This window comes from Globicephala melas, chromosome 15 (assembly GCF_963455315.2).
Source record: "Globicephala melas chromosome 15, mGloMel1.2, whole genome shotgun sequence".
In the NCBI taxonomy this organism is placed as follows: domain Eukaryota; kingdom Metazoa; phylum Chordata; class Mammalia; order Artiodactyla; family Delphinidae; genus Globicephala; species Globicephala melas.
Window position 1 is genome coordinate 63,796,438 of NC_083328.1, and position 22,147 is coordinate 63,818,584.

The 22,147-nt window shown below is 52.1% G+C and overlaps 1 protein-coding gene across 7 annotated transcripts in view; it reads left to right on the plus strand.

Moving 5' to 3' along the window:
• Positions 1-22,147, plus strand: part of DLGAP4 (DLG associated protein 4) — a 210,106-nt gene that overhangs the window by 45,544 nt on the left and 142,415 nt on the right. For all 7 annotated transcript variants that reach the window (XM_060284115.1, XM_060284114.1, XM_060284116.1 and 4 more), the window contains exon 2: positions 14,082-14,297. The gene's annotated coding sequence lies outside the window, so the exon portion shown is untranslated. The remainder of the gene's footprint in view (positions 1-14,081; positions 14,298-22,147) is intronic.

Genomic DNA, 22,147 nt, shown 5'->3' on the forward strand with positions numbered 1-22,147 from the left:
CATAAAGGGCAGAAGTGTCTCCGATAAGCACCTGGTCACAGAACTCAGCATGCGGCAGCCACAAGGGACCTAAGAGCCCATTGTACAGCTAGGGAAACTGAGGCCTTGTGTGGGAGAGTGACTCACCCTGGCCCCAGGAGCTGGGGCAGAACTGGGGTTCCAACCTGGTTCACCACTTTGCCATTCAGAACTCCGGCCTCCCCTCCCCCACCCCTCCTGCCGTCCTCTTTTGTTTTCCACACCCTTTGTCAAGGGTCAGTGGGGGAAAGGGAGCAGGCTCTTGAGGCAGGTTGACCTGGGTGCCAAACCCACTTGTGCTACTCACTTGCTGTGTGACCTTAGCTGAGCCACTCAACCTCTCTGAGTCTCATTCTCCTTGTCAGCCAGATGGATGTAATGATGACAACCTGTCAGGGCTGTGGGGAGGAGCCAGCTGATAGCTGTGTGTAGAATTGGAAAAATAGGCTGACCGGTACCAGTCTCATGCCCCCCGGGCTGATGGGCATCTGGGTTATCAGGTGTGGGGGGGGTGATGCCCAGACCTAAAGTGAAGGTAGTGTCGAGAAGGTTCTCCCACTTGACATTTCTTTTTTTTTTAACCCTCTATTTATTTATTTATTTGGCTGTAGCATGGCTTGTGGGATCTTAGTTCCCTGACCAGGGATTGAACCCGGGCCATGGCAGTGGAAGCGCTGAGTCCTAACCACTGGACCACCAGGGAATTCCCTCCCACTTGACATTTCACACAAAGCTGTCACACAAAGCACTCCCAGAATTTGTCTCCGAGGGCCAGGACCCTGTGGGTGTGGTCTGGAGAAAAGGTCGGAGCGATGCCCTAGAGCCATCCTCTGCTCCATTAAATGCCGTCACCTCCATGTCCAGCCCGGCCACACTTGAGATGCAGCCACACTGCTGGTCAGCGGACAGTGGCCAGGGCAGGTTGGGAGCCAGCCCCAGCAAGAGCTGTGTCTCCCCGGTGTGAGTAGCTGGGGTGGCTTGATGGGGCGTGGCGGCGTGGGTGACGGGCAGGTGGCCCGGTTCCAGGAGTGTCATGGACCTTGGAGTGGCTGCAGCTGCCCCACACCGCCTGTCTCCTCCTCTTCCCAGCCACACCTATCAAGAGTGTGGACTGTGCCCACTGCTTCTGCCTTTGGTTTCCGCCCTGCCCGCAGCTACCCCGCTTCCTCCTTCCCTCGCCAGCTGAGCTTCTCAGCGCTGTTGACTATGCTCACCGACCCCTTGTATTCCTCACCCACTGCAGCCTGGATCACATCTCACCCTTCCGTGGTCGTTGTGCTCTGGGCATTGGCACGTGCCCTGACTGGGACCTCTGCTAGCTTCTCTGGCTATCAAAGTATCTCATGCTTTTGCCGGTTTCCCTTCCTCTGTTGGTCCACGAGATGTTTCTGCTTCTCAGGGCTCTATCGTGGCAGCCTTCTCTTCTCAGACCACACCCTTTCGGGGGGACTCATCCACTGCCACCGCTTCAGTGTCCTTCTGAACACCCACCATCCCCCAGACCCCCAGCTCCATCCCCTCCCTTTACCCGGAGCTCTGCTGGATGGCACTCCCGATGTCCCAGAAGCACCTCCTGCTCAGCCTGTCCAGAGGGACCTCAGCATTTGCCCTCAAGCCTGCCCTTGCCTCTCTGTCCCCTGATTCGTGAGTGGCACCATCGTTCTCTGCGTGGACCCTAATAGCCATAGCATCCTCTTTGCCCCCATCAGCCTTTTTTAAAAACAGCTTTATTGAGGTATAATTTACACACCCTAAAGTTTACTTATGTTATTCATTTGGATGAGATTTAATAAACTTATAGTTACCACAATCCCAAATCCCCTTTTGCACATTTGCAGTCAATCCCCACTCCCATCCCGGGCCCCAGGCAACCACTGATCTGTTTTCTAGTTTTACCTTTTCTAGAAGGTTCCTATAAGTGGAAACATAATATGTAGTCTTTGTGTCTAACTTCCTCCACTCAGCGTATTGTTTTTTATGTTCATCTACGTTGTTGCATATATCAGTACTTCTTTCCCTTTTAGTGCTGAGTGGTATTCATCTTATGGATATATGACATTTTGTTTATCTGTTCAGTGCTTGATGGGAATTTGGATTTGGGGCTATTATGAATAACGCTGCTATGGATATTCACATACAAGTCTTTGGAGGGGCACATACTTTTGCTTTTCTTGCATTCCTCCCTTTTTTCCACCATCCTGCCAGACCCTGATTTTCACTGGGAGACCACGTGGTTTCCTGGAAACTGACTCTACCTCCCCCACTCAGGGATAGAGCACATGACCCAGGCTAAGCCAATCAGTGTTTTCCATCCCCCAGGCACAGTGACTGGTTCCTGGATGGGCATATGACATAAGTAAGTCCAATCAGAGTGACACTTAGGACGCCGGTGCCTCTGAGCCCAAGATGGGCCTCCGGGCACAGCTGCCCACACTAAACATGGGGCCCGAGAGTCGGTAAGCTCCTGACGTGAACGGTTTCCCTCGGACAAAGGAGCTGACGGCAACCCTCGCCAGGCTGCATCCAGAAAGACCACCGTGAAGGAGGCGTGGAGACCAGGAGCTCTGCCATCTGGCGTCACCCAGAGGCGCGTGTAGCCCCAGGAGGGGATCTGAGTCTGAGTCAAGTCAGCATTGTGTTAAAGGGAGTGAAAAGCCGTGTGGCTGACAGGGTCTTGGTGCTCGGGCCGGTGTCAGGCCTGTGCCTCTGAGGTGGGAGAGCCGAGTTCAGGACATTGGTCCACCAGAGACCTCCCGGCTCCACATAATATCAATCGGCAAGAGCTCTCCCAGAGATCTCCATCTCAGCGCTAAGACCCAGCTCCACTCAATGACCAGCAAGCTACAGTGCTGGACACTCTATGCCAAACAACTAGCAAGACAGGAACACAACCTCACCTATTAGCAGAGAGGCTGCCTAAAATCATAAGGTCACAGACACGCCAAAACACACCACCAGACGCGGTCCTGCCCACCAGAAAGACAAGATCCAGCCTCATCCACCAGAACACAGGCACTGGTCCCCTCCACCACGAAGCCTACACAACCCACTGAACCAACCTTAGCCACTGGGGACAGACACCAAAAACAACGGGAACAACGAGCCTGCAGCCTGCAAAAAGGAGAGCCCAAACACAGTAAGAGAAGACACCCCAAACACAAAATGAGAAGACAGAAAAACACAGCAGATGAAGGAGCAAGGTAAAAACTCACCAGACCAAACAAATGAAGAGGAAATAGGCAGTCTACCTGAAAAGGAATTCAGAATAATGATAGTAAAGATGATCCAAAATCTTGGAAATAGAATGGAGAAAATACAAGAAACGTTTAACAAGGACCTAGAAGAACTACAGAGCAAACAGACAATGATGAACAACACAATAAATGAAATTAAAAATTCTCTAGAAGGGATCAATAGCAGAATAACTGAGGCAGAAGAACGGATAAGTGACCTGGAAGATAAAATAGTGGAAATAACTACTGCAGAGCAGAATAAAGAAAAAAGAATGAAAAGAACTGAGGACAGTCTCAGAGACCTCTGGGACAACATTAAACACACCAACATTCGAATTATAGGGGTCCCAAAAGAAGAGAAAAAGAAAGGGACTGAGAAAATATTTGAAGAGATTATAGTTGAAAACTTCCCTAATATGGGAAAGGAAATAGTCAAGTCCAGGAAGCACAGAGAGTCCCATACAGGATAAATCCAAGGAGAAACACACCAAGACATATTAATCAAACTATCAAAAATTAAATACAAATTACTCAGCATAAAAAGAAACAAAACTGAGTTATTTGTAGTGAGGTGGATGGACCTAGTCTGTCATACAGAGTGAAGTAAGTCAGAAAGAGAAAAGCAAATACCGTATGCTAACACATATATATGGAATCTAAAAAAAATTTTTAAAAAGGGTTCTGAAGAACCTAGGGGCAGGACAGGAATAAAGATGCAGAGGTAGAGAATGGACTTGAGGACACAGGGAGGGGGAAGGGTAAGCTGGGACGAAGTGAGAGAGTGGCATGGACATATATACACTACCAAATGTAACATAGATAGCTAGTGGGAAGCAGCCACAGAGCACAGGGAGATCAGCTCGGTGCTGTGTGACCACCTAGAGAGCTGGGATAGGGCAGGTGGGAGGGAGACGCAAGAGGGAGGAGATATGGGAACATACGTATATGTATAGCTGGATCACTTCGTTATAAAGCAGAGACTAACACACCATTGTAAAGCAATTATACTCCAATAAAGATGACACTTAGGGCTTGGCTGGAAGATTACTCCGTCCTCATGCTCCTGACCGTGTGATTTGTCTGGAAGCACTGCGGCTGTTTGCACTCATGTGGGAAGCCAGCCTTAGGATGGAGCTGACGCATGGAGAAGTACTGGGTTGAGAAGATATCAATGAGACGGAACTGGAACTCTGACTGGACTGTGCCTGAAGTCCACCAATTCTGGACTTTTTCAATTATATGGGTTAATCCACTTTATGTTAAAGCCAGCTTAAAATGGGTTTTGTTGCTGTTGTTGTTTATAGCTCGGGCTGGCAAAGTATGGCCATGGCCAGCCTGTTCTTGTAAAAAAAATTTTGCTGGAACACAGCCATGCCCATTCATTTCTATATTGTCTATGGCAGCTTTGGAACACTGAATGGTCCACAAGGCTCAAATATTTACCATTGACCTTTTGAGAAAAAGTTTGTCAACCTCTGTTATAACCCAAAGCTTAGTATTCAATATGTACCCCAGTTACTCAGGATAGAAACCTAGGAGTCATCCCTGACTCCTCTCTCTACTTCATCCTCTACATCTAATCAGCCCCAAGTCTGATTGGTTTTATAGTCTGAATATCTCCTGAATCTGTCTGCTGTCCCCCAGCCCCAGTACCCCTGCCCTAGGTAGACCACTGTCGGCAATCAGTGGGTCACAGCGCCCACCTCTAGGCTGCCCCACAGAACTGCTGGGTGATCCTTCTCCCACCCAAACTTGCTGAGCCCTTGGGCTCCCCACTGCTCCCAGGGTGAAGGCCACACTCCCTGATTGACACTGCAGGACCCTCATGATCAAGTCCCCACCTGTAGTTCCAGCCCTGTCTCCCCTCCCGCTCTACCCTCTCTTCCCAGAGCACACAGACCAGCTCCCACCTGTGTGTAATTCCTCCCAGTTCTCCCCACATGGCATGCTGTGTCCCTCTTCCTTACACTCTTCCCCACCTTGTCCACCTCTGGACTCCTGTGCGTCCTCCAAGGCCTAGCCAGAGCCTCACCTGTTTTTTGATATTCCTCTGATTCCCCCAGGCTGATCGGGGCTCCCGTGGGCCACGCCCGGGCTTCCTTCCACGGCAGCCCAGTCATATCCGCCTCTCATGTCTGTTCACACATTCGCTACCCCCGCTGACTAATTCATCTTCTCGCTTAGCTTGGTCCAGCTCGGGGCCATACACAGAGTAAGGGCTCAAGAAATGTTCGTGGGGCACAATGTTCCCTGCCCTCTGCTCCAAAGCCACCGTGAGGAATCAGGGGTCTCCTGGCTGGACGAGGCTTTGAAGGAGGGACCATCTGGGCTCAGTGTTAACAGAGGTGATGGAAGGATTGGAACTGCCTGGGCCTCCCAGGCAAGAGCGCCTCCAGGAGGTGCAGAGAAATGCCTCCCAGGATTCAGAGAAAGGAAAAGTAGGGCAGGAGAGAGCGGGTCACTGCGGCGGCCCCTTGAGAGTGCGGAAGAGAAATGAAGGGATTACGAGGAAATGTCATTAAAATAAAGATCTTCCCTGGCCTCTCGGGGCGCCAAGAGGAGGCCAAATGGCCAGTGAGGGGGCCACCGGGTCCCGTCAGAGCTGCCGGAAAGTTTAGGGATTTACAAGACTGGCCCTTTGGAGGATTTAGGGAACATCTGATTTCTAAATCCTTGACTGAAAACACATTTGGCCACCAGCTGGCTGGGTGCTGGGTGAACCTTCCCAAGAAGCTTCTGTGGAGGATTCAGGGGAGCACTGCCCTCACCCACTGTGGAGGTCTTGGCTTCCACATGCCAGGGCTCAGGGCTGTGGCCCCATTCAGTGCTCCTTCCAGAAGCGGGTGCTGATGTGAGTCCAGTACACAGAAAACCAGAAACCAGACCAGGCCTGAACTCCCTCATGGGACTAGAGTGAGGAGCAGATGAGACAACGGATGTGAATGTGCCTTGCAAACTGTAAAGTGCTGTCACACCCTGTCAGTGTCTGTCCTTGATACAGCCTTCCCAGAGACTCCCCCAGCTGAGTGAGTCACCCTGTTCTCCCCAGACTGTGTATAAACCTCACTCTTGCACCTATCCCCTCCGTCACAGACCCTAAGGTAGGACGTGTCCCCCGCCAGACTGAGATCCTTGAGGACGGGGACAGGTACATGATTCTTCCACATCTGGCTCGGTTCCTGGCCCAGAGCAGGAGTTTGACAGCTAGTTCTTGAATGACCTTGACTTGTAGAGAAGCAGTTAACTTGAGGGTGCTGGGTAGCCTCAGTTTGTAAAAACAGGGACCAGGTGGTATGTGGTGGAAATCTTTCTAATAAAATGACACAATGTTTCGTAAGTTGTGGCTCAAGCAGTGTGAGCGTCTGGAAATGCAGTCTCAGGGTTGAGAATGCTAAAAGCTGTCTGGTCCTGTGCTGTCCGGTAGGGTAGCCACAAAGCACGTGTGGCTATTTCGATTTCAATTTAATTTAAAGTTCAGTTTCTTAGTTGTACTTGTCACGTTTTGGGTGATCAGTAGCTGCACGTGGCTCTTGGCCACTATAGGACAGTGCAGTTGAGAGCATTTCCGTTACTGCAGAGAGTTGTCTTGGACAGCACTCCTCAGTGCGGGGAAAATTCATGTCCGTGCGATATCTCAGGCCCTGATCATCTTGGGGGCTTACCTCCAAGATTTCTGGGAGAGAGCTGGGGGCTCTGGAGCCTGACCAACCTGGGTTTGGATCCCTGCTCAGCCATCGACGTGTGCAGCCTGAAGCAAAGGGACTTCCGCCTCCTCCCTGAGGCTCATCTGCAGACTGGGTGACCGTGTGCCTGCACAGAGCCGTGACACTTAGAGAAAAAAGCTTGTAAAGGGCTTCTCGGTGTCCTGTGCAGGAGTGAGTGAACCGGCTACACGGCAGCTCTCAGTGGGGGAGCCTCCAGGCTCCTGGAGCTTGGAGCTCAACTGCCCAGGGGCAAGGCAGGCTGGAGCACTTCTGGGCACTGAGGGCCAGTCTGGGGCAGTGGCTGGTGGGCGTGCCTGGCTGGGGGCAGTCGGTAGGAGAGGGCGAGGCTGGAGCTGGTGGGGCTGAGTCTGGGCAGCGGCAATGAAGCTCACTCCTGAGCCCCTAGCTGCAGAGGAGGACGCTTTGCAGTCCGAGTTAGCATGCACTTCCTCTGTGTAAAACTCTCCGCTGTCCACCAGCTGGCTAGAGGATAGTAATTAACAATAATATGAACATAATAGCAACAATATTTACTGAGCATTTTCTGTTTACCAGGCACTGTGCTAAGAGTCATAATACACATATGCATTAGCTCGTTTCCTCCTCGCAACAGCCCTGTGTAATACGTGTATTGCTCTTACCATTTTACAGATGGGGAACACTGAGGACATTTGTTCTAAGTCACACAGTTATGAGGTGGTGGAGCAAGGGTCTGACCCCAGGCTCCAGAGTCTATGCTTTGGATAGAGTACAGACTCCTTACCTGGTCTTGAAGGGCCCTGCAGAGCCCTGCAAAGCCGGCCTTGGTCACCCTTCCACCTTCATCTCGGGTCGCTCCCCACCTGTCTGGTCAAGTTCCTCAGACACCCCAGATGTCTCCTTCCTATGCCTGTGCCGTTGTTTATTCCTTGACCTAGACATCCTCCGCTCTTCCCCTTAACCCTCCACAGAGTCCTGTTCATCCTTCAGGACCCAGTTCTAGTGGGAGCATCTTGAGGCCAAGGACTGGGCCTAAGTCGTTTCTGTGTCACAATGTCCAGCACATGGCTTAGAGCATTGGAGGTCTTGGTAAATTACGGATGGTGGATTGGAGGGGGATGAGTGAGTGGATGGAAGGATGGGTGGAGTAGGTGGATGGTGAGTCAAGGGGAGAGAGTAGAAGTTGGTGGATGATGGGAAACTGGATGGGTGGATGCTCAAATGCCAAGGGGGAGATGGGGCCTGAGCTGAGCGCAGGGCAGTGGTGTGGAGCGCAGCGGCAGTCTGAAAACATTTCGGGGCAGAATCAGCAGGGCTTGCAGGGGGCTGAGGGGCGGGGAGGGGTCCAGAGCGACGGGCAGGTTTCTAGCCTGGAGACTTAGGAGGATCATGGTATTTTCAGGGAGGAGCAGGTCTAGGGGAGATGGTGATGAGGTCCATTTCACGTGTGGGAGCGTGAGGGGCCCATGGGGGGAAGGTCTGGGAGGCAGCTGGGGAGATGAGCCTTGGACAGGTTCAGGGGCAAGGCCAGACCTCACAGAGACTTGGAAGGTCATGTGGCTTCAGGACTGAGGGCTAGAGCACAAGCCGTCAGGAAAGGCGGAGGAACCACGATCCCTGAGGTAGAAGAGCCAGGAGGGACACAGCACAAGGGGGGAGGGCACTGCCACGTCACAAACACCCATAAATCATTGCAGGCGGTGTGCTGCGGGCAGCCAGTGCCGACGGGATGCGGGCAGGAGACTCAGTGCTGGAAATGGGCCGGGAAGGGTGGCGAGGTTTTGACCAGCCCAGGGAGGGGTTACCCTGAGCAGGGAAACTGCACAGGCCGAGGCAGGGAGCAGAAATAGGCAAGTTATGTCCACGTACCCTGAGGGCCTCGGAGCCTGCGGCAGCCAGTCAGCTGGAAAACAGGAGGCTCCACGCCTTGTCTCTGCCCCATCTGGCACCCTGTGACCACAGCCTCCAGGGCCTGGGAGCACTCTGGGTTAATCTGGGTGCTCTGCTACGTGGGACAAGTCACCTCCCCTCTCTGGGCCTCATCTGGAAACTGGAATCAGTGCCACCTGCCTGGTTTGCCGAGAGGAGTGAATGAGATGTGGGAGTGTGAGAAGCCCCCACTTGCATGAGGAAACTCCATAAATGCTATTTTAAAAACCTGTTTTTTCATTTCAATTCCACAAATATTTATGGAACTAAGGTTCGGTGTAAATCCATTTTGTAAATTAAATTTTCATACAACAAATACCATTTTACCTGGGCCTGGGGTGGCAAGGTTGGTGAGGCCGTTCATTGTTTGAAGAGCCCTGAGTCAAATTCTTTTCTTTTCTTTTCTTTTATTATTATACATCTTTATTGGCGTATAATTGCTTTACAATGGTGTGTTAGTCTCTGCTTTATAACAAAGTGAATCAGCTATGCATATACATATATCCCCATATCTCTTCCCTCTTGCGTCTCCCTCCCACCCACCCTCACTATCCCACCCCTCTAGGTGGTCACAAAGCACCAAGCTGATCTTGCTATGCGGCTGCTTCCCACTAGCTATCTACCTTACGTTTGGTAGTGTATATATGTCCATGCCACTCTCTCGCTTTGTCACAGCTTACCCTTCCCCCTCCCCATATCCTCAAGTCCATTCTCTAGTTGGTCTGTGTCTTTATTCCTGTCTTACCCCTAGGTTCTTCATGGCATTTTTTTTTCTTAAATTCCATATATATGTGTTAGCATACGGTATTTGTCTTTCTCTTTCTGACTTACTTCACTCAGTATGACAGACTCTGAGTCAAATTCTTTTGAAAAGCCCCAGTCGTTTTTCGAGTCAGTGAGAATTTCAACTTTCCAGGCTCGCAGAGGGAGGCTTTCATTTGTTCCTTGTGTGTTTTGAAAAGATCCTCCCAGCTGCAGTAAGAAGAGGGACCGAGGGAGACAGCAGGGCGTCCAGGAAGGGGGCTGGTGCAGTGGTCTGAATGAGAGATCATGGTGGCCTGGACAGGGGGTGACTCTGGGGATAAAGAGAAGGGGATTCGAGAGATGTTGAGAGAGGAGGAAGGTGCATAGGAGCCCTTGGCATCTTGGTTACCGAAGAGCGTGAGCTGGTTCCAGGTACCTGGTTAGATGATGCCGTAAGAGACAAGATCTCTGGAGAAGAGACCCTGGACACGTGGCGTGTGACGTGTCCACAGGGTGGCGGGCAGAGCTGCCCGTGGGAATTTGGCTTTGCGGACCTGGCCCTCCAAGGGGTAGGCTGGGCTGGAGAGAAAAATAAATGTCTGTGAGAGGGAAGAAGGGAAAACCCAGAGCTTGTGACAATTAGCCAATAAATATTTTTTCAGCATTGAAAACATTTGTTGAGCGACGCCTTCCCTGAGCACCTCCGTGTGCCAGGTGTTGTGGTGGGCACTGGGGACCTGGCGATAAACCAAGCACACAAACTCTCAGCCTCGTGGGGCTGGCATTTTAGTGGGAGGGGCAGGGTGTAATCAGGATAAATTGCTCATTTGCATATAAGCCTTACAACCTTACGAGGAAGGTGCTGTAATTATTCCCATTTTAGAAAAGAGCAGCTGAGTTCCAGAGACGTTAAGAAACTTGCCCACAGTCACTCAGCTATGTAACTGGCAGAGCCTGGATTTCTACCTCAAGCCCATGCTTTTCTGTTAAGAGTCTTACCTGTTGTGCTGAAATGCATCTCATTGACAAGGTCAGGTCTCAGCAAAGATCTGAAGGAAGTGAGGGGGTAAGGCTCACTGACATCTGGGCGACTGACATTCCAGGCAGAGAAAGAGCAAGTGTAAAGGCCCTGAGGCAGGAGCATACCTGGTATATTTAGGGAACAACGCAGAGGCCAGGGTAGCTGGGGCAAAGGGAGTGAGCAGAGAGTAAAGGGGAGAATCGGACGTGGTGGAGGGACCACCCGTGGCATCTGTAGGGCTGTCAGCTTTTACTTGAGGTGAAGTGAGGCCACGGAGGGTTTAGAGCAGAGGAGGGGCAGGCTCTGACTTGTGTTCTAGCCCGATTCCTCTGGCCTCTGTGTCCGGAGCAAGGGCAGAAGCAGGAGACAAGAGAGGACGTGACTAATCCAGGCGAGAGGTGATGATGGCTCAGTCCACAGCAGTGGTAACATGCAGGTGGTGCGCCAGCTTCTTGATACGTCGTGAAAGTGGCTTCAGTAGGAGCTGCTGATGGCTTGGGTGTAGAGGGTGAGGGAAAGAGAGGCATCAAGGGTGACTGCAGGGCTTGAGCCTGAGTGGCTGGTAGGAGGGGGTTCCATTGACTGCGATGGGGGCAGCTGTGGGGAAGCCGCTTCATAAAGTACTTTCCACGTGCGTTATCCCTTTTAATGCCCTGGCTACTCTCTGCAGTAGGTGTTGAAACTCTCGGACGTTATGTGATTTGCTCAGGATCACTCAGCCAGAATGAGGTGAAGCCAGGACAGGAAGCCAAGTCGCATTATAGCGTTTGGAATTTTGATCCATTCATTCAATCAGCAAACATTTCTGGAGCACCTTCTGTGTGGTAGGCACTGCACTGAGCGTTGACAATGATGACCAATGATGATGGCCCTGCCCTCATGGAGCTCCCAGTCTGATGGAGAAGGCAGTGTCATCTAACGATCATGGAAATGATTTCCTCACATCAGCATGATAAGTAGCGAGGAACTGAGGGAGCCCTAGGAGCCAGTAACTGGGGACTTGGACTGGCTGGAAGGTCAGGGAGGGCTTCCTGGAGGAGGCAAATGTCAAATGCAAAGGCCTCTGGGACAGAGGGTCTGTAGGGGTGTTGGGGGATTCTTGGGAAAATACTCCCTGGTTTCCCAGGCCATAGTGGAAGAACCCTAAGGGAATCACAGGCTCCCAGAGGACAGCTGTCCATTGGGAAGTTGCAGAATCTTTCTTTTAGTGTTGGATTATTCTAACAGCTTTATTGAGATAGAATTCATAGACTGTACAATTCTGGATAGAATTCGTATACTGTACATATACTGTACCCATTTAAAGTGTACCATTCAATGGCTTTTAGTATATTCACAAAGCTGTGCGTCCGTCGCAGCAATCCATTTGAGAACATTTTCATTATCCCAAAAAGAAACCACGAACCCCTTAGCTTTCACCCGCTCCCAGTCCCCCCACCGGCAACCACTCGTCTACTTCCTGTCCCCACAGAGTTCCCTGTTCTGGACGTTTCATATAACTGAAATCATACCCTATGTGGTCCTTTGTGACTGGCTTCTTTCACTTAACATAATGTTCTCGAGGTTCATCCCTGTTGGAAGTCCCTGAATCTTAATCACCATCAGAGCTGACAAGAACCTAAGAGACTGTCTTGTAGGCTTCTCCCACCTGTTGTAAAGTGGGCAGTCGGGAGGAGACTTGCTCCGGTCCCTCAGCAAGGAAGTTGGGCGGACTCCAGGGCAGGTCTTGGGACCCCTTGCCCCACCGCCCTGCACAGGATGCCTCCCTCTGCCGTCACCTCTCTTCCTTCCGCTTTGGGCTCCCACTGATTTTGGCTAAAAGTGACAACTTGATCAGGCACGCATCCTCCCAAGCACTGAGTTTTCACGTACTGGCAATTTTCACACCCCATGGTGCATCTTGGACTCTTTTAAGAATTTGTGTCTGCTAATTCAGAATGTTTTGGAGGTCAGTGTTTTCTTTTCCTTCTGTTTAAACACTTTTCATCCAGACGGTTCTGCCTGTTTTTCTGGGTTGGTGATTTCCCCACCTGGGGAGGCAGGGCCACACTGGGGTTAAATACCAGGTCTTAGAATCAGATGCCCTGACTCTTCCTCCGTGTGGGTAATGACTGAAGTTCTCTGAGCCTCAGTTTCTCCTTTTGAAAAATATGGATAACATTGTAGCACTGTGAGGAGAAAATGAGGTCAAAGGAGGTGTAGCTATAGAGAAGTTAGAGATTATGAGGGCTTTCCAGGGCCCTGGTGTAACCAGGAGAAAAAGATGAACCTCCCCCATCATCCACTGCCCCTTTCTCCGTATTCCTACTGTGAACTGACCCCTGGACTTCTTCTCTCCGGGCTGAGGGGGAAAGCCTGAGTTCAGATCCCAGCCCAACCACTTGGATTCTGTGTCCCCAGATCAGGTAGATGACCCCTGTGTCTCTGTTTCTCCACCTGTAGGATGAGAGAACAGGGGCGGGGGCTTCCACTGAGTCCTCCAAAGCAACCAGGAGGCTCCTGGGAGCGGAGGTGTGGAATGGGGGGGGGGCTTCTTCTTCTCCCAGGAGGGCCCGGTTCCTGCTGATTTAAAGATCCAATCGGGGCTTCCCTGGTGGCGCAGTGGTTGAGAGTCCGCCTGCCGTTGCAGAGGACACGGGATCGTGCCCCCGTCCGGGAAGATCCCACGTGACGTGAATCGGCAAAAAAAATAAAATTAAAATTAAAAAAAAACAAAAACAAAATAAAGATCCAAGCAGAAGCAGCAGCACCTGTTCAGCAGAGGTGGGTGGAGAGGGACCCCTGGCTTTCCTGTGCCTCTCACACGAGACGAGACCTGTGATGTAGGAGGTCGGGGGGTGCTGATGCAGCACCTCCTGCTCTGAGTGCAGGGCACAGGGACCGAGCCTCTTTGAAGGGTCTTTTTCAGGCACATACTCTGTGCCAGGTATTCTACTTGCATTATCTTCTTAATCCTCACAGGAGACCTCAGAGGTGGTTCTCTTATTTCCATTTGACAAGCAGGGAAAGTGAGGCTCAGAAAGGGGCAGGTGCCTGCCCAGTGTCGCCGGGAGAGTGAGGGCTCAACTGGGATTCGAACTCGGGACTGTGTGACTCTGGCCCCTTTCCTGACCGCCCCCATTCAGGGAAAAAGAGGGAGAAGCAAGACGGGGAGGATCTGAGCCTTTGGAACCCCAGCTTCCCAGCTGCTGTGGGGATTCTGTGGGTGGTGGGGAAAGCATTGTACATATGCATGACATGCAAATACCCCTCTGAAAAACAACGTAGGGGCCCTCGTGAGCCGGGATGCCAGAGTGCTTTGGAAAATGTAGTGTTGTACAAACACTTGGGTTTCTATGATGATTGCTCCGTGGTGTCCCCCTCCCCAGCATCCCCAGGGCCAGTCCAGGGGTCTCAGGGTGGAGGGATTATCCCCGGCCACCTCCTAATTGACGTTCTCCTTCATTCTTGCAGGCACCCGTGCCTCCCCACTGCCAGGGGCCTGGTGGCCGGAACCTGGTCACTCCAGGTACCGGAGGGCCCCGTCCCACGTTGCTTCCCGCCAGCACCTCTGACCAAGCGCCCGGAGGGATGTGTGTGCCAGCCCTCGGTCCAGCACCCGCTCCCAAGGTGACGCCTGCTGCTTCCCGACTGGTTCCCATTTCCCCTCCGCACGTAGCTCCGGGGTTGGTAAGTAACTGTCTGCAGCCTGGGCACACGGAATCAGGGCCGCTCATCCACAGACCCGTGCTTGGCACAGTTGGGAAGTGTCCAGCCTTCCCACCCAGCGACACCCATGTGCCGGTGAAGGGACCTCAGTGAGAGCTGTTATACGTCTGGGCTCAATTTATAGTTTAACCACTTGCCTCATCCAGTCCTCCCGACAACCCAGAAGTTGAACACAGTGATTGCACCCATTTTACAGAGGAAACAGCCTCAGAGAGGAGAAAGCACCTGCCTGAGGACGCACAGAAAGCCCAGCTCTATCCATCTCAAAGGCCAGCTCTTACCACACCCAAGGGGCTGGGGGGTTGGTGACACGGGCTCAGAAAGGGAAGGGGAACGTTGGGCTGGGCCGGAAGCCGTGGAGCCTATGAGACCCCGGGGGCGGGGGCTGAGGTGAGGCCATCAGAGTTCCTGAATCTTGGGGAGCCCTGTTGTTCCTGCCCCTCCAGCTTTTTCCACTGGCAACCCTCCAGTCCCCAGCATGCCTGACCCCAACATGGATGAGGGGTCCGGCCCTGCAGCATCTCTGGTCATCCTTCCCACAGCAAGGATCCCAACAGGGTGCCCCAACTCAGCGCTGGCCACAGCGCCGGGCACCACTTTCCTGCATCTTATTCTCCTACCACCTCCCCAGGTTGTGCAGGTGCGACTAGTTCATAGTTGAGGAAACCGAAGCTCAAAGGAGCTCATGGGGGGACTTCCCTGGTGGTCCAGTGGTAAAGAATCCACCTTCCAATGCAGGGGACGCAGGTTCCTGGTCGGGGAACTAAGTAAGACCCCACATGCCGCGGGAGAACTGAGCCTGCGCACCACAACCACTGAGCTGGCACGCCTCAACTAGAGAGCCCACGTGCCGCAAACTACAAAGCCCTTGCGCTCTGGAACCCGCACACCACAACTAGAGAGAAGCCCATGCGCCGCCAACGAAGTTCCCACGTGCCACAACTAAGACCCGACACAGCCAAAAAAAAAGAGGGAGCTCAAGGGGCTCGCCCACGGTCACCCAGCCACCACTCAGCGCTACACGGGGTTGTCGGTTTAAGATCTACCTCCTAGTCTGGCGTCAGCAACCCAAGGGTCAGGAAACATTGCTTCATTCCCTACCGGACAGCCAGCAGCTGTGCCTGGCACGTAGTTGGTATACGTGGGAGGAAGGAGAAAGGGAGAGGAGGAAGGCGCTCTCACCTCCCTCCACCCAGACGCTTGCAGGACCCAAGAGCCCACTGGCCTTTCGGCCAGCCTCTGGTCCCTGCTGACACCAGAGAGCTGGCAGTCCACTCAAGCCTTCAGCAAGGCGGCCAGCCCCTCTGGTCCCCATTCTCTCATCTGCCAACAGCTGATCAACCTCCCTAATGGGATGGTTATGAGAAGGGAAAAGACTCGTAAATATGGATAGTGTACCAATGCCACAGGATAATAAAAACCCGGGAAGTTCGCTGTAGATAATGTATATAGAAGTGCTTCTTCAGGAACAAGGGCTGCACGCTCGTCTGGTGCCCCCTTCTTAGTACTAATAACTGTGAAAGGGGCCCTAGTAATTAGCTGCCCCCCGGCCCAGCTCCCCCAATCTGGCCTGGGCTGTTGTAGTGGCTACACACAGCTGTTACATTTGGCGGAGCAGCTGTCCTAGGAAAAGACGTGATAAGGCCACCTGGTCTGAGAGCTGTGTCTGTGGGATTTAATCATATGCAGATACTCCTGGTGCTGCCCTAGGCCCTGCATGCCCTCCCTAGGGACTAAGTATGTGAGAGGAGCAACCTGAATGACAGCGGCCGTTTCGTGAGCAGTTACTATGTGCCTGGCATTGTGCTAATGCTTCATTTTCTTCATCATCTCAGTTAAGCTCCTAGTGACCCTGTGGGAGGTCGATGGGGAGACCGAGGCATGGACCTGGGGGAGAGGGCTCACCCGGCAACACTCTGGTCCTTCCAGAAAATTACCACCATTCTCTGCCCACCTCCCTGCCCCACCCCGCACCAGCCAGGCCTGGCCGGAGGGGCAGGAGCGTGGCCTCCAAGAACACAGCATAGCTGGCAGCCCCTGGCATGTGTGGCCCAGTGACGGAGAACGGGATTCCTTGGCACAAGCTGGGAGCGCAGCCCTCAGCACTGCGCCGAAAGATGGAGGACCGGGCGGCAGCGAGGGAGGTGTTACTGCTGCTGTTTTGCTAACGAGCTGGTTATTTAAAGAACAGCCCAAGTCGAAGCTGGGAAATTGGATGGGGAGTCTCCGTGCCCAGGGCAGAGGCAGCCAGGGGTCCGGGAGGCTGGCTGGGTAGGGACAGAGTGGCCATACATTCTTTCTTTTCATTTGCTTTCTATTATTAATAATGGTAACAGCACTATAAAAGTCTGGAAAAGGATTACCTTTGTGAAGAAAAGAGGATATAAGGATTGAGAGTGGGGCAGGAGGGGTTCCTGAGGGGTAAGCGGTGTTCTATTCATTGACCCAGGTGGTTTTGTGATCATTTATTGCAGTAGACATTTTTGTTTTGTGTACTTTTCTCTATGAATTAGGTTTCACAGTAGAAAGGCTAAAGAGCAATGCTAACAGTAATAGTTAATACTTCTTGAGCACTTAACTAAATGCCAGGCTCTTTGCAAAACATTTTACCTTATTTCATTGAATTCTCACAGAGTCTATTATTCTACCCATTTTACAGAGGAGGAAAGTGAGGCTTAGAGGGGTAGAGTTAGTTATCATGTTGTCGAAGAGCTCTCAGGTGGGAGAGATGGGATGAGAAACAGGACAGACTGACTCAGGCCGGCATCACTGTCCCATGTTCGAGATTGGGGGCCAGGAAGTTCCCCCCAAAGGGCAGGGGATCCTCCATTTGTCCCTCAGATGTGGATTGGTGCCATTGCGTTCTTAAGGCTTGGGAGGCCAGGCAGTTGTCTGTGGCCGTAGGCAACACATGAGGCATCTGAGAGTGTGACAAGGGGTCAGAGCAGAGCATTTAGCCATCTAATGTGTTGACGGATAGGAATGGGACCTCCCTAGGGACAGGCTAGGGGAGGAGGCCAGGGCTCACCCAGGAATCACTCAAGGTAAAAAGAGATCATCCAGGTGAGACAGGGTCAGACCCAACCTCTGAACTAACTATACGTGGGGCCGACCTGCCATTTCCTGAGGACCCACTGTGTTCTAAATATGTCCATTATCTTCCTCAGTCTTTAGAACAACCCCGAGAGGTCAGTGGTATTGGCCCCATTTTATAGATGAAGGTACTGAGGCCTCCAGAGAGGAGATGACTGGCCCAAGTCCACACAGCCAGTGATGGGTGGAGCTGCTCCACCAGCTCTGCTGTCTCCAGGGCCCTGTGTCCTGTGTGTACAGCAAGCACTGCTCGGGGCTGGGGTCCCGGCCCGGCAGGCACGTGGCACGGAAGCTCCAAGCAGCCCATGACTGGAGTCAAGTTCTAAGGCAGACCTGTGGGTCCCCAAACTTGTGCTGGGAACATGGCCTGGAGGGTGGCACGGCAGAGGGTATCTCCAAGCCCCAAAGCAGAGGCGCCTGCTCTGCAGACGGCACCAGCCCCAGAGGCGTTCCTGCATTCCCGGAACATTTACTGAGCACCAGTCCCTGCTAGTCTGTGCCCCTTGCAGAGCACACAGCCTTAGGGAGGGACAGATATTATACAAACACCCCAGCAGATAAACTGATTACGCAGCGACTCCATCGATGCTTCGAAGGAAATTAATGGTGACGTGATAAAGATGAAGGGGGAAGGGGGCCTGAGTGACACAGAACAGCATCAGAGGGTGGCTGTGGTGCTTTACTGAGTAAAACAGTCCCATTGTTGCATCACTGGTGGCGGCTGCTTTCACCGCGGTGACCTCCAGAGGTGACACCTACCTGCTGCGCACTTGTCACGTCCTGCCTGGACCCTCAGTGGGTCCCAACCGGTCCCCCAGACTCGCCTTTGCCCTCGTTACTGAGAGTCAGACCCAATTGGGGATGAGGCCCAGGGAGGAGGGCAGCTTAACGGGGTGCACATGGCTGGCTGGACCCCGGGCCAGCACCACCCCCCGCCCCCATCCCCAAGCCCCAGCTACATTCCCATCAACTCACTTGCGTCTTCCAATAAGCACTCTCGCCAGAGACACTGCTATGGAGACACCCTGGATTTGCTTTTTTTGATAACCGTTTACACTGCCTGGGAAGACAGATGCTACCTTACAGACACTCAGAGAATCTTAAATATTTGGCAGAGAAACTTATACTGGTGAAGTCAAACTCTTGCAGTCACGGAATCTTAGCCATAAATAATCCAGCAAGAGCAAACATACGCGTTTTACAAGTAGGTTCACTGCACCTTTCCTGAAGACAGTGATAAATTAGAAACTACCCAATTATCTATCAGCAAGAGATGGTTAAATAAATTACGGTCCAGCCAGACAATGGTGTTCTCAGCGGCAGTGGAGACAGTGCCGTAGATATATTCTTGTTGACATGGAAACATGTCCGTGGTGCATTGTTGAGGGGAAAATAGGAGGTTATAAAATGGTGTATGTTGTATGATCTCATTTTTCTTAGGAAATGTATATATAAATATATGCGTGCTCCTGCCCAGAAGGACAACCATTATACTGTTCGTAGCATTTTCCTCTGGGTGTGAGATATGGACAAGCTCTATTTTTATTTTTGCTTGTATCATTCAGGTACTTTTCAGGTACAAGTGACAGAAAACCCAACCCAGACTGGTTGAAACAAAAATGGAATTGATTGGCTCGTGAATGTGAAGTCCAGAGGCAAGTCCAGCTTTAGGCTCAGCTGGATCCAGGGGCTCAGACCTTGTCACCAGGACCTGATTTTTTTTCTACCACTGTTTTTTTAAAACATTTATTATTATTATTATTATTATTATTATTATTTTGGGCACACCATGCAGCATGCGGGATCTTAGTTCCCCGACCAGGGATCAAACCCATGCCCCCTGCAGTGGAAGCACGGAGTCTTAACCACTGGACAGCCAGGGAAGTCCCCACGACCTGATTTTTATTATTTTTTTTAAACACACTTTTTTTTTTTCTATTTTTATGTATTTATTTTGTTTTATTTTTGGCTGCGTCGGGTTTTAGTTGCGGCACGCGGGATCTTTGTTGTGGCATGCGGGATCTTTCGTTGCAGTGTGCAGGCTCCAGAGCGCGTGGGCTCTGTAGTTTGCGGCACACGGGCTCTCTAGTTGAGGCATGCGGGCTCAGTAGCTGTGGCGCGCAGGCTCCGTAGTTGTGGCACGCGGGCTCAGTAGCTGTGGTGCGTGGGCTTAGTTGCCCCATGCACGGCATGTGGGATCTTAGTTCCCGGACCAGGAATCGAACCCGAGTCCCCTGCATTGGAAGGAGGATTCTTAACCACCGGACCACCAGGGAAGTCCCCCCAGGACCTGATTTTTAGTCACCATTTCTCAGCTCTGCTTTCTCTGGGTTGTTCCTATGTTCTCATAGGGCTTTCTCATACAGGTGATAAGATGCCTGTCCAGAGGAACATGCAAGACTTCTTCCCAGATAGCTCAGACACAAGTCCCAGAACAGAGTTCTGGCATTGATTGGTCAAATTTATGGACACGCCCATTCCTTAATCAAGTGCTCTGATTGACAGCCTGGGCCTATGTACCACCCCACAGCTGGAGGTGGAGTTGACACCCAGAACTTTACCAGTGGAGAGTGGGGAAGAGTAGCTTCCCCAAAGAAAATATAGGGCTCTGGCCTAAAGTAGACCCAACAATAGCCAAACACAGCAAATTCCCCCTCCTGTACTTACCTGAATTTCCCAAGATGTATAACTTTCAGATCAGAAAAAAACAATACAACTATTGAAAGGAGTCCTGATCCCAGACCTTACCATCAGAAACTCCCTGAGGCAGCTTTAGACTCTTGGAATCAGAATGTCAGAATCTCTGAAGTGCCAGTTCGGCTCAGGAGACATCGGCTCTCTCTGTGTCAGAGTCCACTCTGGGCCCAAGGGGCGGCGGGGGAGGGGAGCCGTCCTGGCCTCCAAAGGTCTTGTAGTCTTCGGAGGAGTGAGAGGAGCCCACGGATGATTCATCTGGAATGTGGGTGTGCACACCGGGGCTGAGGGAACACAAGAGCTAGCATGGGAGCAAAGAAGGCTTCCTGGAGGAGGTGACACCTAAGCTGAGTAGCCAAGAATACAGGAAGAACATTGTAGGTGGAAGAAACAATGAGGCACATAGAGGCACATGTGGTGGGAGAACAACCAGTGGATGAGCAGCAGCAGGCCCTGATCACAGGGGCTTTGAATGCCGGGATAGAGCTTGGCCTTGATCCTGAAGGCAGTGGGGAGTCTTTGAAGGATGTTGTGGAGGGAGGAAAGTGTCAGCAAGCTCAGTCTGGCTGGTGCTGAGAGTACAGCCGTGGAGGGGTCAGGTTGAGGCTCCATGTGGGGAAGGAGAGAAGAGACCCAGTGGCCCCTTAAGAGGGGGCCTTAGATATCTACTGGTCTAAATTCCTCCCCACCCTGGGTCAGAATTCCTGTCCCGATGTATCCAGCCACTGCTTGCATACCCCCAGAGGTGGGGAGCTCACTCTCTGTTCCCTCCACCTCTAGTTAGAAAACCCCTGCACAGGATCAAGTCCACAATCCTGCCATTGCCTGAGGCACACCCGGAACACTGCCCACCCACCTGCCACTGAGGTCTTTCTCCCGAATGACCTGCTGGGAGGGCTGCCAGGGGCCTGCATTTTCAGGCCAGAGGGTTCCAAAGCCATGGAGCCCTGAGTGTCTGCACAGCCTGCTGGGAGCTTGAAGAGGGACAGGCAGAAAGTGTCACATCAGCCCAACAGCAGAGCAGTGTTTAGGCCTTTGGACACACATCTGCCTCAGCAGTTCTCCAAATGCCCTTTGCATTTTACAAACAAGAAACTGGGCTCAGAGAGGCCAAGCCACTTATACAAAAACACAGAGCAAGTTAGAGGCAGGTCTGGGACATGGACCTAGTCTCTTCCACCCCTGCCCCCTCCAGGGCCCTCCTATCATCCTTCAGGTGAGCCCTGGTTACTTCATCTACTTGGACAGCTTTTTTCTTGGAAGCTCCAGCTACCTCAGATCGTCCCCTGATACCCTTCTACATTCAGAGGCAGCCAGCAAAGTCTTCATTCACCAAAATTTTTGTGTCTGTTTATTTTGACAGCAGCATTTTTTGTCCCCGATACATCAGAGCTGTGATACACGTGAGCCATGTTTTATGGGTCGTCTCTAATACTTCATTGCGTCCCACGGTCCCCATTTAATCGTTCTCTCTCACACTCCACAGATATTTATTAGCACCTGCCATGTGCCAGGCGCTGTACTAGACAGCAGGCTACAAAGATGCATTAGAGCAGACCCTGCCTGGGCGGGGGGAGTTCACAGTTCAGACGAGGAGAGAGATGCCTCCATCACCGATGGCAGGTGACACATGGCAGGTCAGAGGGAGGTGCTGATCACTTGGGGATCTCTGGGGCCAGAGCAATTGATTCTGTCCCTCTGAGCAGAGTCTTGAAGGATGAATAGGGGTTCTTCATGAGAAACAACTGGGAAGGTTACATCAGGTAGAGGAACTGGGCTACACAAAGATCTCGCCTGCTTTCTGCTAAGTGTTTAGGCCACCGGGCATGAGGGGTTGGGGGGAGAAAGGGCTGGAGAGGTCAGCCCAGGCCAAAGCTTGGAAGGCCTCAACTGTTGGGCCAGGGAGTTTGCATTTGATCCTTGGAGTAGAAGGGAGCCAAGGGCAGAGCAGGCTTGGGTGTTAGAAAAGCCGGCACATTGGGCTGGTGACAGTTGGGGGTGACAAGAGGCAGGGCAGGACCATG